The following is a 19510-nucleotide window of genomic DNA, read 5'->3' as shown; positions in this document are numbered from 1 at the left end:
CAGTCAGCCAGCCTCGTCACACCAACCAGCCAGCGAAACAATCTGTCTGCAGGCTACATTTTTTCCCCTTACCCTCGAGCGGCTGATATTTGGCAGGAAAAGTTGGTGCGTGTCGGGTAAAAGATGAAGAAATGGCAGGCGAGGCGGCGCGAAGTTGCCCGAATACAAATGAGATAGTTACCGTATCCTGAGCCGCGCGCCGGACCCTGGCCTGGGCTTCGCTTAACCTGCGCTCCCGCCGTGAAAAGGGTAGCCACCAGTCCTGCAGCGCCTCCTACTGGGTCTGTTGGGGTCTGGGTGGGATGGTCTTAGGTGCTGGGGGTTGGTGGTTGGTGGGGAGTGGGTCTGTGTGGGCGCGGTGTGTCGGTGGGCGTGCGGGCGTGCGGACGAGGCCAGTATTAGCGTGGTATGCTAAGCGTGGGTAAGAGATGTTGTCATTGATTCACACCAGAAAGTCACACCAGCTAGGGCCGAGGAGGAGGGTGGTGGTGGTGGTGGACTGCTGCTGCTGCCCTCCACCCCCGACACACACACACTCACACACACACACACACACACACTTTTTTTTTATCTCACTCTTACTAACACACCCATCCACACCACTCTCTCTCTCTCTCTCAGATATTACCGTAATGTTCTTAGGTTATTTTTTCTCTCTCTCTCTCTCTCTCTCTCTCTCTCTCTCTGCCTTTTCCTCTCTCTTCTTCCTCCTCGGTCTCTTTTCAGGCAGGCTTTGTACTTGTTTTTCTTTTCGCTCCTCCCTCCCTGCGATTCGTGGTTTTATCGAGTCGGGGGCCGCAATTCAGCTTCGGGAACAATGAAGAAACTGTTCCCATGTTACGAGTATTTTGGTGCCGGGGGCTCGGCTGCCAGATGCTGGATGACAGTCAACACGAGAGAGAGTCAAGACGAGAGAGAGATGGGAGGAGGAGGAGGAGGGGAAGTGGGAGGTGGAAGATGCTGCTGGTGATCTCTGCTTTGCTCACAAGACGAGATGAAGTAGTAGTAGTAGTAGTAGGAGGAGGAGGAGGCGGAGGAGGAAGAGGAGAAGGAGGGAAAGGAAGGAGAAGGAAGAGGAGGCTGCTGCTGTTTCTCTCCTTTGCTCACAAGACAAGAGATGAAGTAGTTGTAGTAGGAAGAGGAGGAGGAAAAAGAGGAGGAGGAGGATGCTTTGCTCTTCTCAGCTCTCATGTTTTGCTCTCTCCTCTCTCATGTATCTTCTTTCTTCCCTTTCCCTACTCCTTTCATCTCCTTCCTTCACTCCTACCCTCACTCCCTCACTACCTCTCACTTCTCAAATAAAGTTCTCATTTTTCTTCTTTACTTCCTTTTTTTATTTTACTTCTTCACCTTCTGCTTCTCCTTCGCCTCCTCCTCTTCCTCCTCGTCTTTCTTTTTTTCCCTCCTCCTCCTCCGCATCTTCTCCTCCTCACACCCTCCGTGCTCTCCTCCGTTCGTTCCTCATCCATTAAATCTTTCTTACCTCCAAACTTCTTTCTTTTCTCTCCCTGTCTTTCTTTCTTGACGCTGTTCAGCTACGTAACGTCTTGCCAACCAGCCCCCCCCCCTCCCCCCCCTCTCTCTCTCTCTCTCTCTCTCTCTCTCTCTCTCTCTCTCTCTCTCTCTCTCTCTCTCTCTCTCTCTCTCTCTCTCTCTGTATGTGTGTGTGTGTGTGTGTGTTTCTGATTGAAGCCGTGCATTGTTTTCTGAAGGGGGGAAGAGCCGAGCCATCACTCCCCAATCCTCCAGTAGCCGCCGCCAGCCCTGCAGCAGCGTTTGAAGTGGGGAGGCTCGGCGCCCTTGATTAACGAAGGCAACAGTCCTGAAGGCGGGGACGTTTGTAGGCAGGCAGGCGGCGGCGGGAAGGTATATTAAAGCTCCCTTCGCCCGGTGATAAAGATGACGGTGGTGGTGTGGTGTCTGGTGTGAGTGCCTGCATGACGAATTAGTGGCACTCCTGGGACCGTATTCTTATAAGCGTATGGGCGCCCCACTCAGTTCCCTTTTTGAGAATCCTCTCCTAGAAGTTGCTTGCTGGGCTTTTCATGGACTGTTTTGTGATGCCAGTGATAGTTATACACGGCCTCTGCACCCGGGACTGAAAAATCACCCAAGAAAACTCGGTTAATCTTCTCTGTGGCTTTGGGAAAATAGTCAAAATGGGATCCCGATACGTTTTAGAATACGGATCCTGCTTCCCACGCCCCACACACAGTTGTTAAGTACACGCGGTTACTTTGTTTGTGCGGAGGAGCTAAAAAAAGTAAGGAGGAAGGTTTTGTGGATGGTCACTGTTCAGGATGATTAAATTTGTGTGGAGGGCGAAATTGGCCGAGGTAAATCTTGGTGTTTACTCCCACTCACGAGTGTGTGAACAAACACGGCCGGCGGAAGATTTATGTTTGATAGTAAACACCGCGAGTCGCCGCCGCTCACCGCAGACTCCAGGCCCGGCGGGAGGGGAAGGGGGGGCGGTGACGGATTGAGAGGGAGGAGGGAGGATTGTTTTTTCTCTTCCTCGTGAAACACACTGTAGTATTCTGTCTGTGATGATCAAGGGCGTTACGTCGTGTCTGATTGAACGAGTGAGTAAAATAAGACACTGCGGCAATAGTTAGGTCAAGGACTGTGGTGTGTGTGTGTGGGGGGGGGGGGTATTGCTCTTTCCCGTGAAAAACACTGAAGTAGTCTGTCTGTCTGTGCTGGAGGGTCTTGCGTCGTTGCTGATTGAATGAGTGATTAGAGGAAGGCATGATGTGGGAGGGTGGAAGAGGGAGGAGGAGGGGGGTAAGGGGGTGTGGGAGGGGGGTGTCTTGCCCTTCCTCATGAAATACAGTGTAGTAGTCTGTCTGTGCTCGTGGTTGATTGAATGAGTGACTAAAGTAAAGACATGATTCGGTAACACGCCGGTCAATGACACCGAGAGAACCTAAACAAACAAACCGTAAAAAAGAATGATTTGTGGTAATGCTCCGAGGAGACCAGATGTAACCAACACACACACACACACACACACACACACATACACACGCACAGGCACCATCATCATCATCACCGTCACGTGGGTTAGAGGGAAGCAAAGCACGTGGGGCGGCGGGGCAGTACCAGGAGGGGAAGGGGGTGAGGGGGTGAGGTGGTAGTGTCCCAGGGGCGGGCGGGCGAGGGAGCGAGGGACACCTGCAAACTTTGAAACTTTTATGGACTTTTATGACATTCAGTAAACACAAGAGCCGCCGCGTGCCGCCAACACTCAACTTGTGGAGGCTCATGAATACAGGTCACCGCCCGACGCCTGCCCGCCTGTCCGTCCGTCCGTCCCCACGCTGTCAGGGCCTAGTGGAGGAAGGAGACCGAACGTGAAGGGCGTCAACGGGGCCTCATACGCAATTACTTCCTTACTCTCTTCTTGTCACCTGTCCGCCCTCCTCTCTTCCCCTCTATCAGTCTATTTAACCATCTATCCATCTGTTTCTCCCTTTCCTCAGCGTGTTATGATTCCGTGGAGTTCTATGCAAGCCGAAGAAAGTACAAGTCGATGGGTCATAGTGTTAGGCGGGTCATCTTCAGCGCGTTTTGGCTTCGTAGGTGTTGCTTCCCTAGAGTTCAGTGCAAGACAGCAGCAGCGCAGGAATCAGCAGTGTGTGTGTGTGTGTGTGTGTGTGTGTGTGTGTCAGGCTTGCGTCAGGAGGCTCCGTGCTGCCGGCCTTGGCTGCCACACAGAGCCTCTTCTTCCCCAGAGCCGCGGTGACGTAACCCAACGCTGTCTTCCTCAGTGCTTAGTTCTCCCTCAGCCACCATGACGCACCCTCCTCCCCCTGCGCCTGTCGTAAGGGGTCCTCTAGTTTCTATCAAGACTCCCTACACTTGTTCCTGCCTCTAGTAACCTCCATAGTAGTAGTAGTAGTGGGCCTCCTCCTCCTCCTCCCCTATACCTGTCGAAAGAGAGAAAGAAAGAGAGGGAGAGAGCACCTTCACGCCCCTCACAGTAGAAACGGGAAAGAGAAGAAAAAAATCGCTGAAGAGAGGGGTTAAAAAATCGGATTATAAGATATATGAAATGGAATAGACGCGGGCTTAAAGAAATCAGAGTTTAATTAAATTTTAGCTTGGCGGCGGTGCTTGGCGGATGAACGACTCTTAATTGACTTTTGGGCGGTTTGGCAACACTGCGAGGCATACGTGCACCCAAGGAGAAGAGGGAGCCAGGCCGTTCCACTGAGCCTCGTCCGCTTCCCACAAATATTCGCTCCACACACTCCCAGCGCCGGCACTCTCCTCCTCTTCCTCCTGCCTCTACACTCTCTCCTACCTCCCTCCCTCACGCCTTCCCTGCCTCGCTCTCTTCTTCTACTCCCGCCCTCCCTCCCGCCCGTCCCTTTCTCCTTCCATCTCCTCCTCCTCCTCCTCTTCCTCTCTTCTCCGTCTCGCCCTCCTCACTCCCTCCTGCTTCCGCCTCCTCTTTATGTCCATTACGCTCTCCCTACTTTGTACCGAGCCCACAGTGGCCCCGCTCCTGCTCCTCCTGCTGAAGTTAGGCCGGGATCCTCCTCCTCCTCCTCTCTTCCTCACTCCTAACTGTTCCTCCTTCTCCTCCTCCTCGTCATCCTCGTCGTCGTTTCCCATTGCACTGACTGGTCCTATGGTTTTCCCTTTCGTAGTGTGTGTGTGTGTGTGTGTGTGTGTGTGTGTGTGTGTGTGTGTGTTCTATAACTTTCAGTTCAAATGCACTCAACACCGGGATTTGTCTCCTTGAAAGCTAAGAATGTTAAGTGTCATAGGTTACTTACGTCTTTCTCCTGTTCCTCTGTTCCTCGTATTGTCTCATGGACATATGAAGGAACACAACAATCTTTTTAAATTAACAAACCCTAAAAATCATCCACTAGTTTTTTTTTTTTCTCGTTGCATCTTTTATATCAGGCATCTTTTTTTTCCTCTCATTTGCCTCCCTAAAAACCTACCGATAGTCCTCTCCCTCCACTCAAGATCAACCTATTTCGCCTTCTTCTCCCTGAGACCACTAATTAGTCCCTTTTCCTACCTCATAATTAACCCGTATGCCCCTCTCTCTCGTAGTCCCAAATCTCCATCTCACGATTCCTTCTTTTCTTTCTTCCTCACTTCTTCTTGCCTCTAAACTTGCCCTATAGTTCTCTCCCTCCATTTATTATCAACCTATTTTTCCTTCTGCCTCTAACCCTCGATTGGTCCCTTTGCCTACCTCATAATTAACCCGTATTTCCCCCCCCCCCCTCTCTCTCTCTCTCTCTCTCTCTCTCTCTCTCTCTCTCTCTCTCTCTCTCTCTCTCTCTCTCGTAGCCCCAAACCTCCTCCGACCAATGACTCCCTCTTTTCCTCGTGCTGCATTCTGGGTCGTGTCTGGAAGCACACAGTTGTACCTTGACATTTCTGGCCTTGTAACATTTTTTCATCCCGAGCGGTTTTATGCTAATCCACGCGTCGCTTTCTTCCTTCCTCCACCGTACTGCAGCCTGGCGACCCCCTTCCCCTCCCCTTCTCTCCCCCTGTAACCCCCCCCCCCCACACACACACACATCAAAGTCTACGGATTTAGGAGTGTGCATTTCATTCATCGGGTTTAGTGTATGCTTTTAAATATTGCTATCATTATTGTTGCCCTTGCTGTCTTGGTTGTTGTTGTTGGTGGTGGTAGTGGTGGTCGTGTTGTTGCTGTCATGGTTGTTGTTTTTGTTATTATTAGTATTATTGTTATTTTTATGACGGTAAAGAAGGCAGACCAAAAACTGAACTTACAGAACATGCAACTCCCACATAGAGGAGAGATGATGTTCTTATTGAAACATGAAATCCAGGGCCGTATTATTAAACATTTCGACGCCCGAGCACACATTTGACAAGAGTTTCAGGAGGAATGTAACCTTAAATATTTATCTCACTAGTAACAAATATCAAAACTACACGAATTCACGAGTTAAGTAGATGCGAATTCACCTTGTCTCTGAATTTTGAAGCGTTCGTCACGTAGTTAGCGGCAAAGGATGGTGTCAAGAGCACGCAGCCAGTGATAACATCGCCTTCCCTGCCAACTAACTGGTAAACATTGAAGTAATCCAAAACCCGTTGACCTCAGTGCCCTTATTTCCTGCCTCTCTTACACCTCTTGTGCGTAGGGCGTGAAGGGTTGGGAGGTGGGTTGGGGCGGGTTGTGTATTAGAGGAAGGAAGGAACTGTAATGAGAAGATGTAATGTGTTAGCGGAAGTTGCTGTGGATGGTTAGAAAGGCCGTGAATCAGAGATGTATGGTACGTAAGGGTTCGGGGCGGAGGGAGGGGGGGGGGGGAGAATAGTACCTTATGTGGGATGGATCAACGTCACTAAAGGGTCACAGGATTATCCCTCGTTCGACTCCTGGCACAGCGGCGCGTGGGAGGGAAGACTCGCTAACGAAGCATAATGGAGATGAGGCTGAAGTTGTAATGTGCGGCGGGGCAGTGAAGAGTGTGCGAGGCCGAGTGATGCGGCGGGGATAACGGGTGGGAAGACAGCGTAATAGAGCACCGTAGCGAGTAGCGGTGGTGGTGCCAGTTCGCGTGTTTGTGGGTGTTGCCGCTCTCGCCTACACCACCAGCCAGCCTGCTTGTGGTGGTGGTGGTGGTGGTGTTGGTGTGGTGTTCGGTTAGCGCAGCACACCGGACACCCCATGTCGTTAGTATCACAACATGATTGAAGAAAAATAATGTCGGTCTTATGTATTGCAAGTGTGAGTTGGGCGGTGGTGGTGGTGGTGGAAGAGGAGGAGGTAGAGGTGATGGTGTAGTGGTGGTGGTGGTGAGCGATGCCTGGCCTGGCCCGAGCGAAGGTTTGTGCCAAGGCTCGTCTCCAGCTAATCCCAACGGCCGCTCATGTATGGCGGCGGAAAATTTGGTCGGAAAACAAGGCGACCTCACACGACCGGAAAATTGCCCCCGGCGCCCTGCTATCACGGAAAGATTTGTCTTAGGCTCCGAGTCGACGCCGCTGCCGCTGACGGCCGCCCCCTCCTGGCCCGGCTCGTCTTAGCCGGAGTTATCCTCCCTCCTGGCCAAGGTCTCGGCTTTATGCTGCTCCTCGTCCTAGTGTCGCTTGCCCCGCCCACCTCCGCTGTTATCCTGCTTCTGGTTCTGTTTCCAGACTTTTAGGCGGAGCGGAAAGAGGGTTAGTTAGTAAGTCAGAATTATGCTCCGGTGCCGTGGGAGGAGACCCGAGATGCGGCGTGCTTGCCCTCGCCCTGGTTTCAAGGATTCATATTTAATCCCAAGACGGCGCCCTCAGCCACCCTCCCCGCCTCGTGTCATGTTCAGGGCGGCAGCGGTGCAAGGTCAAACAGTTGGGCCTCCTGGGGCGTGCGAGGCACCGCCGTCCACCGACAGCCGCCGCATGCAGAGCTGAAGACACTTGTGCTCAACTCGAGGTGATCGATCGATAGAAATACACCAAACCTTGGTGGTGGTGTTTGCCGCGAGCCCAACACTGAACCTCAACATGAAAACACTTTGTATTTTATTGTTTTTTTGTGTGTGTGTGTGATAAAGAACAAAACAGCTTCGGGAGTATAATTGTTTACACACACACACACAATATATATATATATATATATATATATATATATATATATATATATATATATATATATATATATATATATATATATATATATATATATATATATATATATATATATATATATATATATATATATATATATATATATATATATTTAAGAAATGTGCAGGAAGGAAATAATGGAAGTGAAGGAGGTCGGGGTCTCGCTCTTGTCCCGCGGCGCCACGTAAGGTCTTGAGGAAAACTTGGTGTCACGTGATTTTCCGCCTTGCTAATGAATTTGTCTCGGGTGACCCGGAGGCCGGATGGATGTGACGGCACCATTAAGTTCCTCGACTTTGATGTCTGGTTGCCGCGTCCTCCTCGCCCGCAAGAATTGAATCTCCGCCATTATCTCGGCACCCGCCCCGCCGGGGACGGGTGGCGGCAACACGCGGCTCACTCCCGCTTCTTTACGAACTTCTGGACTGACAGTAGACCAACAAATTGTTTTTATCACGTGTTTACCTAAAATGTTTAAAACTTTGTCTTCAGCGGAGGAACTTGTCTGGGTTTAAAACCTTTTTTCTCATCTCGCGGGTGGCAGGGCACCGGGGCCTGAGAGAGTGCCGCCGAGGATGCCGGTAAGGGGCGGGGCAGGGGAGCGTCCCGCGCACCTGTAGAAGGTATTTTGAGGGGGGCGGCGGGGCGGGCTGGGCGGGCCTTGCAGTGACCCGGCCAGTCCTTGCACCGCTGTGACTCGCTGCTCCTGCCCGCCGCGCCTCTCCGCCTGCCTCGGATATGTTCGGCTTCTCCGCCTACGGCCGCCTGGCGGAGGTGTACACGCTGAGGCTGGAGGTGAGAGGCGGCCTTCACACACACACACACACACACACACACACACACACACACCTCAGGAAGACCACACAAGACGTCCCAGGCGTGTGATTGATGGTAATTTTCCAGCGATGTGGCGGCGGGTGACGGAGGGCTGGCGGGCCGTCGGGGCGGCGGGTTAGAAGGGTTGTGGTAATTGCCCGCGGCTTGGGCGGAGGCTGCCCCGGAGGTAATAGTCCAGGTGCCCTCCCTCGCCTCCTCGCTGCCTTCCCTATACACACACACACACACACACACACACACACACACACACACTCAAAGTAATCACAGGTAAAACGGACACAGGTAAGAGGTAAACCTGCTTCATTGATGGAAATCCTTCTAAAAGGCAACAAAAACAACAAAAAAAACTAATTGGTGCTTCTTCGCTGTCATCCCTACACACACACACACACACACACACACACACACACACAGCACACAGCACACACAGCACACAGCACACACAGCGACGGACAGATAATCAAAGTAATAACAGATGACATAAATACGGGTTAAGGGAAGATCTGTCGGGCGGCGGGAAGTCCCTCTCTTGACGGTGCTCCACAACAGATCATCGAGGCGCTGCTATTCATTGACTTTGCCGCCGCAGTTCAGTCACTCGTGTGTGTGTCGATCAGGCGCTGGGAGTGTTGGTGAACGGCGGGGCACTGCGGCGTGGTGTGTAGGGTCATTCAACCTCTCGACGTTCGCCTCTGTATTACACGGCCTCGTTTTAATTTAATTAGGTGGCTTTGAATGATGTTTTTTTTGACACGGGTTAGTTTACCAATCCTTCACTCTCCTAAGCGCTTTACCGTGTCCTCATAATGTGGAGTGTTTGACAGTATTACATAAGCTTCGGAAGGGTGCGTTTGGCGCCCTCCCGCCCCACCTGTACTCCATATTTCATCACACACACACACACACACACACACACACACACACTTATTTCCGGCGGTACTCAACAGTTTGGGTGGAGGAGACCGCACTGATAGAGGTGGTCATTGGCAGGCAGTGATAGGTAGGTTGATCGCCCTCCTCTAGTCTAGGGGATGCTTGGTCTTGTTGGCCGCGGTGCAGGCATCCTTAGAGCACATAGTTTCACCGCACTCCCAAATGTCACTTTGTTACCCTTTCACGTCTCCACTGCAATGAACCGAGGCGACTGCACTCCTGGACTGACCCAGCGGCCGGCGGTCAGTGTAAGGCGGCGTTAATATCACGGTCTGGTGGCCGAGTTAATGGTGTATCCATGACGGCAAATATTACAGAGTTATGAGCACTGTGAGAGGGTCAACGACGGTCACTTGGAGAGAAGCGGAAGCCTTAGCATGACGTTACTTTTAAGGAAGATAAAACTTTGGCGTCAGCGCTGTTCATTAGCTTGTTTCGTCCTGTTTGTGAAGCTTGAGGACCACAACCCAGCGACGAGTGGGCTGGGCCTGAGCTGCGGGGTGTAGGGAGGCCTCGCCATACCATACTGTGGCTAGGAATGTGAGCGTAATTTGATCCCACCAGACATTTACTGTCAGTGGAAATGATTTATCCAAGTCTCGGGTGAGGGCGGAGGGGCTGCCTGCGTGGCCCTGCTCGGTGCTCCCCAAGGCTGGTGCGTGCGGTCGGGCGCCGCCGCCCCGCCCACGCCAGCACTTCACACCGTCATCGTTACTCCCGTCCGACTTTTTAGTTGAGGCAGTCTTAAGTTTGTGATGATTCCACATTTGATTGATCAGCGAGTGGAGCGGAAACGGGCGCGAGCGTACGAATGGATCTGAAAAGATGCGAAGGGTTGGGCTGTGACATATGCCAGACGCCCATTTTCTATAAAGCGACACAGATACGATAAAGAACGGGATCAACATAAACCCCCACGAGGGACCACTGCATCACGGATACTCTGATCTATTTTTACCGCTGGCCTGGCAGTACTGCGCTGTGCAGGATGCTGGGTACATAACAGAAGCAGCGGCGGAGGAACGTTTGTGTTAGGTGTGGCGAGGCCGGAGTTCGGTTAAACGGTGCTCGCTGCCAACTGAGAGCAGCAGATAGAGTATCAGGGAAGAAGAGACGCTGCACTGAGTGCCGGGCTTGAAAAATGGCTCATTTCCGCCCTGTGTTGCTGCACTCCACATCCTTCGTGATGAATTAAGCAACGCGGAATGATGCGATGAGTTGTGTGGACTAATACAGGAAGCATCATAGTTTTTGTTAGGGAATTCCGTAACGGGCTGTAAATCCCAAGTAACGAAGACTACTTTCTCCATTTCAAGGATGATCCTGTACTCCATATTAGGAGGGAAATAGACAGGAAGTGTATTCAGCGAGTCTACTAAAAAAAAAAAAAGAGCCTAAAAAACAAAGCTAGAACCAAGGGATGTATCAGCTTAGGAGCTAAACTAAGTGAATAACCCAATACATCTATACTTGCTTTTATTGGGGCAGTGATTAATGGACTTCTTTCTCATTTATTTGTGCCCTTGAGCTGTTTACTTTACTGTAAAAAAAAAAGCCAGATAATTATCACATGAAGCAGAGCACATACAGCTGAGGCACGCTGGTATATATCTTATTTATAAACAAAGACAAGAATGTGTTTCCTGTGCTAACGGAATGGCAACCCAGGCAAGGAGGATGTCAGTAAGTAGAAAATAAAATAAAACCGTAATTAGATTCAGTAAATAAAGCAATGGAATACGTTATCGTTTATTCAAGGGACGCTGAGGCTTATGTAAGAAGAGATTAATATGTTCACTGCGATACTTCCCCTTTGTAAACATAAATAAGCGCAGATTTGGCAAAAGTAAATTACGCTATAGAAGACTGTATCTTGTACTTGACTATCGCAGAGGCTAAAGTAAATAAGGATTAGTAAATTCAGCGCAATATTTCCCTCTGTAAGTATGTATAAATGCGTGTAAGGTCCGTAGATTAGATTTGGTGCCAGTAAATTAAGCCATAGAACACTTTATCTTATATTTAGTGGATGCTGAGTCTTATGTAAGAAAAGATTAACAAGTTTAGTAAAATATTTCCCCTTGTAAGCGTGAATGAGCGCATATTAGGTCCATAGACTAACATCAGCGGGCGGCACAGTGTAGTGAGGAGCTTGCCTCAGCCAGTTGTGGTGGGCGTGTTCGTAGCGCCGCCAAGCAGTCCTGCCAACCTTCACGTAGAGCCAAAGGAGGCGAGAGTGTCCCCGCGATTATGACACGACTTTGGTTCCTTGCATAAAGAAAGTTCTGGGGTGAGAGAGAGAGAGAGAGAGAGAGAGAGAGAGAGAGAGAGAGAGAGAGAGAGAGAGAGAGAGAGAGAGGAGGGGGGGGATATCTTGACCACTAATGAAACTCAACTCCTTTGGTGTTTTGTTATAGTTTGTGTTTAATGAGGTGGTGATGATAGTTTAGTGGTGGTGGTTGCAGGGATGGTGTTGTGAGATGGTGGTGATGACAGTATAGTGAATGAATGAATGGATGAATGGATGGAGTTGTATCAGTGTTGTTGTTGGTGATAGTGGTGACGGTGGTGACGGTGTTGGTGATGGTTTTTGTTTTTGTAATTGTTGTTGGTGGTGGTGTTGTTGTTGTTGTTGTTGTTGGTGGTGGTGGTGTTGATGTTGGTGTTGTTGTTGGTTGTTGTGTTGTTGTTGTTGGTGGTGGTGGTGGTTGTGTTGTTGTTGTTGGTGGTGGTGGTGGTTGTGTTGTTAGTGGTGGTGGTCGTGGTTGTGTTATTGTTGGTGGTTGTGGTGGTTGTGGTGTTGGTGGTAGTGGTGTTGCTGTTGTTGGTGGTGGTGGTGGTGGTGTTGTTGTTGTTGGTTGTTGTTGTTGGTGGTGGTGGTTGTTGTGTTGTAGTTGTCTGTGGTGGTGCTGTTGTTGGTTGTTGTTGTTGTGGTGGTGGTGGTGGTGGTGGTGTTGCTGTTGTTGTTGTTGGTGGTGGTGATGGTTGTTGTGGTGTTGCTGTTGGTGGTGATGGTGGTGGTGGTTGTTGTTGTTGCTGTGGTGGTGGTGGTGGTGGTGATGGTGGTGGTGTTGTTGGTGTTGTTGTTGGTGTTTGTCGTCGTCTCCCCCCCCCCCCCCTCGTGTCATCGGTATTCAGCGGGCCCTGCATTATAACTTCGGGCCGAAGCGTCCTTTGTGGCGCTTTGTCGCTTTTATGGAGACGCCACACACACGTCGAGGAGCCCACGCCGCTGTGTCGCTACCGGAGATGTCACCACCCCCGGCATCTCCCCTCCGTAACACCCCCCACCCTTCAATCCCTCACCAACACCCTTAACACCTCCCCCGTGGCCCTGCTCCCACTCCCTTGCACCTCTTCCCACCCACCCCTCTCTTTCTCTCTCTGTCTCTCTCTCTCCCCTCCCATCCCCATGTTTTATCAGCTCTCCCTCCTCTTCTCCCTTCTCTCCTCCCCTCCCCTCCCTGTTTCCTCTCTCACCTCAGTCACCTTTCTTTCTTCTTTTCAGACCTTAAGCTTTATATATACTATCACACACACACACACACACACACACACACACACACACACACACACACACACACACACACACACACACACACATACACACACACATCATGGCCCCCTCCCTGCTCCTGCTCCATTCTTTATCTCTCACCTGCTGCTCACCCTTCCCTTCTCCCTCTTCGCTCCTCCTCCTCCTCCTCCTCCTCCTCACCTTACTCCACACACCCACGCATCCCTTCTTCTCCTTTCCTCTCCACATGTATTCCTCCACACGATCCTCCTCCTCATACTCACCCCGTCTCCCCACCTCTAACTTCACTCCACCCTTACCTCCACTTCCTAAACCATTCTTCGCTTACAATACACTCACACTCACTCCCGCACTCCCTACTCGTCTTATTCAAATTCTCTTATAATCACTACTCCCATCACCCTATTCCACTCCCTCCTCGTCTTATCCATTCCCTCACTACCACTTCTACCCTATCACCCTGTCACATCACCCCAGCACCACTAATCTGTTCTTCACCCCCACCCCTATCACCCCTGCTTTGACCGCCCTTCCGTCCCTCCATCCTCTTCTTCCCTCCCCTCCGCCTTCCTCGGCACACGCGTCCCCCACAGAGAGAGATTATCCAGGCCTCGCACTCGTGTTTTCCTAAGGCGTGTTGTGGCTGAACGTCTTACTCGCCCCCTGCATCGACAGACCACTACTGCTGCCCGCTCCTGTGTATCTCGAGGGCTGCCCGCCGCCGCCACATGCCCCTCTGACCTTCTATGAGCTCGCCCTGTATCCATTAATTTAAGTGTGTGTACAAGAGACGCCTTAACGAGGGGGACAGATAGAACGCATGCGAACTCATTGTATTTACTGGTATTACTCATTGGTGTTGGTTTTCTTTTCTGTATCCTTCTCCTCCTCCTCCTCCTCCTCCTCTTCATCATCACGCCCTGTATAAGAGATGCCTTTAACGAGGGAGACAGATAGAATGCATGCGAACTCATTGTCTTTCCTTTTTTTTATAGTAATACTTATTTTCTGTATCCTCCTCCTCCTCATCCTCCTCATCATCATCATCATCATCACGCCCTGTACAAGAGATGCCTTTAACGAGGAAGACAGATAGAACGCATGCGAACTTACTGTCTTGACCCGTATTACTCATTCAAGTCGATACTTTTAAACGTACTACCGAGCTCCCTTTTCTACCATTTCCCAAGGCTACAAAGAAGATTAATTAACCGGGTTTTCATGGTTCAGGGTGCAGAGATCGTATAGAACTGTATCACTGGGATCGTTTAAGAGTCATGAAAACCCCAGACAACTTCCACGAGAGGCTTTTCAAACAGGCGAACTGAGGCGCCGAGACGTTTAATACGGGCTTCAGTTTCTTCTCTATCCTCCTCCTCTTCATTCTCCTCGTCATCATCATCATTATCATCGTCGTGAAAAGTGTATAGATGAAGCAGCGGAAGTTATTCTGGTAAGGGGTTGAGTCGAGGGGGAGGAGGGCGGGGGGACAATTGGAATCCCAGGGTCGTGGTATCGAATAGACGCCGGACAGGATACACCGCGATAAGACGGCGGCGGCGGTGGCAGTGGCGGTGGTGGTGGTGGTGATGGTGTCTAGGCACTGCCCCCGACCGACCGACCGTCCCGACCCGACCTACACCCCGACCATGCCCCGCTTCTTCCCGCCTCGCCCCAGCCGCCTTACACACAGCAGGGAGTCTACCAGATCAGTCGTTGTGGTGCTTCTTTATGTCCAGCGATCTAATGCAAGAGTTGATGGAGTTTTGCACTGTTATGTTTATTTATTTATTTATTTATACCACCACCGCCTTAACACAACAGGGAGTATGTGTACCAGATCAGTCGTTGTGGTGTTTTTCAGAATGTCCAAGAATCTAATGCAGGAGTTGATGGGGGGTTTTCAGCGTTGTATATTAATTCTCATTTTTGTACCAAAGGATGGAGTTAAGAGCAAACACATAAACACAACTGGGAAAAAAAAAAACCACCATTACCATCATCATCATCTGTGCCAGGCTTTTAAGAATGTCCAACAGTCAAATGCAAGAGTTGATGGGGTTGGGTTTTTCAGCATTGTCACCTACTTAATTATTTTTTTATTCTCATTTCTTCTTACTACAGAGGAAGCAGTCAAGGGCAAACATACTGACACAACAGGGAAAGGAAAGTCACTATTACAACCATCATCATTACCATGCTCTATACACACTACCATTGCACAACCATGAAAAGTACAAGGCTACAAGGTTATTATAAGAAGCGGTTTCCTGTGTTGTTTTTTGTCTTTTCATCATTATAGTCACCATCTTCATCGTAACGTTTCACAAAGGTAGTATTGCGAAATCTTGACATGCGTGTGAGGGAACTTTGCGTAATAAGTGTCCAAAGATTAAGACGTGAGCCAATTTTAGTGTGTGTCAGTGTGTGTGTGTGTGTGTGTAAGGCTTCATAGGCGGAACTTTCATGTCAATCAACGTGTAGCCAAGAGATTAGTAAAGGGTAGAGGAGCGCTATTGTGTAAACCATTTGAAGGGCGAAGTAATAGAGGGCTCTAACGTTTGGTCTCTGTCTGTCTCTCACTCACTCACACTCACACTCTCTCTCTTACACACACACACACACACACACACACACAGTAACCAGCCTCATCTCTCCTCGTCCGTCAGTATATTTCAAAGCTAAAAATAAATAAATAAACAGCTAAATAAAAACACCTGGAGTGGCCTAATCTCTCACGCGCTGGCAGGCATACATACATACGTTCTACGCCAGGAGATAAAGAGCCAAGATAATAAGTAATTTCCGGAGGTGCTGAGTGTGTGTGTGTGTGTGTGTGTGTGTGTGTGTGTGTCGGATGAAGAGTGCACAGAGAGAGAGTGAGAATGATCGGTATTGTCAGACGCCTCCATCTCACATCAACTTTTCAAAGGCCAAATAGGAGATCAGTCGGGTCCTAATGGGTGTGTTTTCAGGTTCGCGGTACAGAAGAAAAGTCAAACCACCAGAAGGGTCATAAAACTATCTCTGGAAAGGCCCGAAACTCCTACGACAGCCTATACTAGTCAATTATGTGTGCTTGCTTGGGCCCTGAAAGAAATGTTTGAGAATATGGCCCAATGAATCAAGGTCTCTTTCGGGAGTCACAGAGGATTTAGAGAGAGTGAGATTTCAAGTGAGTTTAATGAGAAGGGATTTACGGGATTTATAGTCGAGATTTAGTGGTTTTGTCAAAGATGAAAAAACGGTTGATAAAGGAGATAGGCAAATGCAGGAGTCGCCTGATTGTGTACCGGGATTAAGGCGAACAGAGACATAATTGAGGTTGACTTAGGAGAGCGTTCAGCACCTACACCGTCTTTTGTCACTCAGACGGGTCCGTATTCTTAAACGTATCTGGGACCATATTCTCAAACATTTCGGCGCCCAACGTCATATATTTGTTTAGGCTTTCGTAGGAGTTTTGGACATTTTCAGTGGTAGTTTAATGACCTTGGTGGCAGTTCGATCCTTCTTCTGTACAATGAACGTGAAAAAACACTCATGAAAACCCGATTACTCTCTTTTTCGGCCTTTGGATATTTTAGACATGAGATGAGGAAGCGTCTGAGAATACCAACTTTGGCTCCCATTACGACTGTTTTCCAAGGTCACAGAGAAGATTAACCGGGTTTTCATGGGTGGTTTTCCCGTCCAAGGTACAGAAGTCATGTAAAACTATCACTAACGTCACAAAACTGTCCATGAGCAGCCCAGCAACTTCTACTACGAGAGGATTTTCAAACAGGCGAACTTGGGCGCCGATACGTTTAAGAGTGTGTGCTCAGATCTGCCACGGAGTAGTAGGAAACATTGGCCAGGGATTCTGAGTATATGGTGTTGCCTAATGATTGTACTAGATAAGTTGACTGACGGTTAGCTTCCACATCCAACGTATTCATTTTATCTGTTAGTGATAGTGAGGCATGATTCAGTAAGAGAGATTTTGGAATACAACTCTCTCTCTCTCTCTCTCTCTCTCTCTCTCTCTCTCTCTCTCTCTCTGTGTGTGTGTGTGTGTGTGAGAGAGAGAGAGAGAGAGAGAGAGAGAGAGAGAGAGAGAGAGAGAGAGAGAGAGAGAATTACATAGAATTACATAGAAAATCAGACCACACAGACCCCAAGGTCCAGACTAGGTGGTCTGTCCTTAAAAATAAGTGATTCTACATTGATCAGATGGCTCCAAAACTTTGCATTTCGCTCTAGTTAGCATTACTTTGAAGGAAGTGACGGTCGAGCTTGTTCTTAAAGGAATCAATCGTGTTACACTGGACCATTGAAAGTGGAAGCTTTTTTCATTCTAGCACTACAACGTTGGTGAAGAAAAATTTGGTGCAGTCTGAATTTACTTGTCTACTTTGAGTTTTGTGCCATTGTTCCTCGTTCGCAAAGTGTCATCGATCATAAACAATTTTGATTTGTCCACATTCGTGAATCCATTAAGTATTTTAAAACATTCGATTAGTTTTCCTCGGAGGCGACGTTTCTCAAGAGAGAACATGTTAAGAGCGGAAAGCCTCTCTTCGTAGGATTTGTTGCGCAAGAGAGAGAGAGAGAGAGAGAGAGAGAGAGAGAGAGAGAGAGAGAGAGAGAGAGAGAGAGAGAGAGAGAGAGAGAGAGAGAGAGAGAGAGAGAGAGAGAGAGAGAGACTGACTGACTTCTATATACATACATACCTTCTGTGATATTAACAAGGTCTTTTTATCATTTCAGGTGAGTGATCGGACAGAAAGTGACGCTGAAGACTGTGACCGTGTGAGTAAGTAAGATGCGTGGACCCTCATTGAACTTTTCTCGTATTTACTTATTTATTTTATTTTATTTCTTAACGTGAGGCTCGTCTAGGAGGGTCCCGTTTCGTACAGAAGGACCCCCAGCTGGCAGGCAGTGGGCAGCGGTCGTGAGGGCGGGCACTCAAGCTGACCTCCCTTCCCCTGACCTGACCTTGCCATATACGGGCGGTGCCGAGCGGTGCAGCTGCTCGGCGGAGGACACTCAGTAATGTAGCTGAGAAGGGGCTGAAGAGTGCAGATAATGTCACTTGTACAACACGATACGTTATACGAGTAGGGGAGACGCTGCTGTATTGTCTGACGCAGTTCCGTTTTGCGTCGTGGCAGAGGACTTGAGGATAGCGGAGCGGCGTGCCTGGGATGGGATGGGCTAGGGAGGGTAGGCGGGCGGCCGTGGGCGTGGGCGTGTTGTTGGTGTGGCGGCGGGGACGGGGGTGAAGGCAGAGGTGGAGGAGGGGAACCAGCCAAGCTCTGCGGCGCAAACACATGCTGCTGTCATCCCCCAAACCATCGTTCGCCTCACTTCACACTCACTCCCCTGCTGCTCTCCGGGGCCTCCTCCTCTTCCTCCTCCTGTTCCTCTTCCTCCTTGGCAACACCACCTCATAATCTCAGCCTCAACATCGAGTGTTAAGCATCCTCTTGTGTTTCTCTTTATTCTTCATCTACACCAAGGTCTGCCTGCCCATGGTCCTTGACGTGCAGAAGAACACAGTATTATGGGACGCTCGCTGGCCATCGTTCACCACTCAAGAAACTCAATCCTGCCAGACTGCTTGGTGCCCTGCCCCTCCCCCGTCCCTCCTCCGCCGCCCCTTTGTCCCTCCCTCCATTATTCTAGTTATTTAATTCCTTCACATGTTCGCCGTCTAGTGGTGCGACTCCTTCCTTCAGGTCCCTGGCTACAATCACGCCGAGTCTCGTTTCTCTAGCCACGGCCCAGCGTTTGTTGTGCTGTGCCGCACGTTGTACCCCGATAGGGAGGCGCATCAACCCCGCGGCAGGGCTCGGTGTGCGTGGCACTCGTCGGTTCTGAGTGCACACACCCCGTGCATGCCCCGCCTCGCCTTGCCCCGCCCCGCCCCGCTCTACCACCAGAGTTCACCAAGCGGCTTGCACAATGGGCGGCCTGCGGGCATCTATCGCGGTCCTCCCTCGCAGGAATTCATACGCCTCCGCCCAGCGTGCAGGGTGGCGCCCGTCTACGTGTGGCTGTGCCCGCCGAGGGATGTCACACGTTAACTCTCAGGGTCGAGTGTTTCAATCTCAACGCGAATACATGCAGAGTGGAAAAGGTCTCGTCATAGCTTTGAGGAGACGATATTAACACCAGACGAGCGTTTGCGTTTCTTAATCTGGCAAAACGAAAAGAAGATTAGGAGTATTCGCAGTATTGATTTCCTTCCATTTTCACTACTGGGCTCAATCTTAAGTCTGAGGGTGTGTTCCTCAGGGTCCATTGCTGCAACGGGAAGTGCCTCAGCCAATCTCGGGCAGGGCGGGGCGGGTGGCAGTGAGAGGCTCCTTTATGCAGCGCCTCGCCGTGTGGGGACGCTCGTGACGAGTGGAAAGTTCCCATTGTTTACGAGGATAACGTGAAGGGCCGACAGGACACGCCACGGGGCGCCGGGACCCGAGGAAGTCATCAGGACCCGCCTGTTTTCCGAATCCAACACCTCGTGGAGGGACCCATCAAGTGGTGCCTTGCATTACAAATTTAGCACAAGCACTCCCCATCACCCCC

This window comes from Eriocheir sinensis, chromosome 10, assembly GCF_024679095.1.
Source record: "Eriocheir sinensis breed Jianghai 21 chromosome 10, ASM2467909v1, whole genome shotgun sequence".
Lineage (NCBI taxonomy): Eukaryota > Metazoa > Arthropoda > Malacostraca > Decapoda > Varunidae > Eriocheir > Eriocheir sinensis.
This window is presented reverse-complemented; position numbering follows the sequence as displayed.